The sequence below is a fragment of the Oratosquilla oratoria genome, chromosome 24, assembly GCF_046742065.1.
Source record: "Oratosquilla oratoria isolate Oo_2021 chromosome 24, ASM4674206v1, whole genome shotgun sequence".
Classification (NCBI taxonomy): Eukaryota; Metazoa; Arthropoda; class Malacostraca; order Stomatopoda; family Squillidae; genus Oratosquilla; species Oratosquilla oratoria.
The window spans coordinates 23993847-23996346 of NC_134800.1; positions in this window are offsets into that span (position 1 = coordinate 23993847).

Here is a 2500-nt window from a genome sequence, read left to right on the forward strand (position 1 = left end):
GAGCTTTGATATAGAATGGAAAATGAATACCGTAAGAAAGTAAGGACAATTGTAACCCATTACTTGTGGCAAAGTATTTTCTCTATCGCTCTTCCTGTCATACCCTATGTAGGTATACTAAGAGGAGGGCTATAGTTCATCTCAATCCCCTCCCCCTTCCTTACCAGGTGGCACTTTTCCTTTTATTCTTGTTGTCGCCTGGCTATTTCATTCATCTGTGTCATCTCAGTGATAAAGGTTTAAATACTTTCAATGCGGAGGTCACGTGTCTTCTAGACCTCGGTCCCTTCTAGTGCCAGAAGATTTTATAATTATGAGGAGTCTGTTCTAGGCCCAAATGGGTTCTCTAAACGGCGTTTTGTCTTGAGATTAATCAAATCTCCTGACGACAGACTAAAGACAATTATGTTGAAAAGACGAGGCAAGTTGGGAGTGTACTAATACAGACTGTTTGGTAGCCTGGCGATCGTTTTCAAACAGTGAGTGCTTGTTTGTTTTACTTAATTTAAAACCTTTATTGAACGAGATACATCCATCTTAGGGTGCATGATGGTTATCGATTAGAAGGGGTAAAATAAATACACATTCTTACGCCAGTTCAAAACGAACGTTCGGCATTATACTGCCAAGCACTCCCAAGCGATTTATTTTTATAATACGGCCCTCGAGCGGATATGAGATACAGTGTAGCAACGATGATATAGTAAAGGAAGAAATTGTGACCATTTTGCTTATGGTGAGAGCACAGCTTACTTTCCACCTATAACGGATGTCGGATGTCACTTAGATGTTGAATTAATGTCATTTATTATGCAAAGAATTTGCTAGGGCTACGTCACAGGGTACGGTCCTAGCTCACCCCCACCCCCCCAACCATCCTCCACAAGAACCATAGGGGGTCTTCTAAGTCCGGCGGGTGCTCATTGGCTAGGCGCCGCACATTAACCTCCCTTCGAGGCACCCATTCGGACTTGACACTATGGAATAAGAAACGTCATATCGGCGCTTTGGGATTACCCACGATGATTTAAAAAGGGTCTTAAGTAAATCAAGCATAAGGGTTAAAATAGATTTGATTGGTGGGCCGTGGTTTGGGACCCCAGCGGCAGCCGTCTGCAGGGTCACATTAGGCGAAACAAACAAGGATGTTTGATTGTCTTCCTCGCATCATATTGGAACTTGAATCGCATTGGCAAAAGGGCGATTTTCATCTGGCTTTTCGCAACTCTGCGTCGATATTGCCAGTTTCCTTTTTTTTCAACGTTTCTTGCCAAATCTTAACACTGTGTCTGAGCGGCCATCTTGGTCGGCCCAAAGTTCATAATGAATCTGAGCATATGAGCGTATTCCAATGAGTGGGAAGGCTTGGTGTAAGAATCCCGGTGAGCATAAACAACGACATAGTCACGACGCCAGCAGTCGTCCTCGTAACCTTCAAGGCTGAAACCTTTCCCCCCTCCTCCCCCTCCCTCCTCCCTCCTTCCTCCCTCCCTCCCTCCCTCCTTCCCTCCCAACGCCCTCTCCTCACCCATTGGCACCACTACAATAGAAGTCAAGTGTGTCGGATCGCCGAACTCATTCTTCGAAACCACTACTCTACTGTTCCCCTACCTCCTCCTTTTCCCCCTCCTCTTCTTCCTCCTCTTCTTCCTCCACTTCCTCTTCTTCCTCCTCTTTCTCCTCTTCCTACTCTTCCTCCTCTTCCTCCTCTTCCTCCATTTTCTCTTCCTCCTCACCTTTCTACTCTTCATCCTCCTCTTCCTCCTCCTCATCCTTCTTTTCCTCCTCAGCTTCCTACTCTTCATCCTCCACTTCATCCTCCTCCCCCTCCTTCTTTTCCTCCTCCTATTCCTCCATCTCTTCCTATTTTTCTCCCTCCTTTTCCTGTCTCTTCTCCTCTTCTTCCTCCTCAACATATTTCTCGTACTTCTCATTCTTGCCATACTCCTTTTATTCGTCTTCCTCCTTTTCCTCCTCCTCCTCTTTCTCGTCCTTCTCGTCTTCCTCTTCCTCCTCCTCTCCTTTCTCTTCCTCCCTTCCTTCTCCCTCCTTAGCCTCTTCCTTCTATTCTTCCCTGTCCATATCGTCAACCGTGAACTTAGCCTTTCTCTTTTTATAATCCTCTTCACTTCTTTTGGGTAACTCATTGTAATTATTTCTATCTCAAGCTACACCATTATAAGGTATATGACTAAGAAAAAATATACAAGATATTTTGATAAGTACTCATCCCAGAACAACACACACACACACACACACACACACACACACACACACACACACACACACACACACACACACACACACACACACACACACACACACACACACACACACACACACACACACACACACACACACACACACACACACACACACACACACACACACACACACACACACACACACACACACACACACACACACACACACACACACACACACACACACACACACACACACACACACACACACACAGCTCTCCGTTCACAAAAGCTGG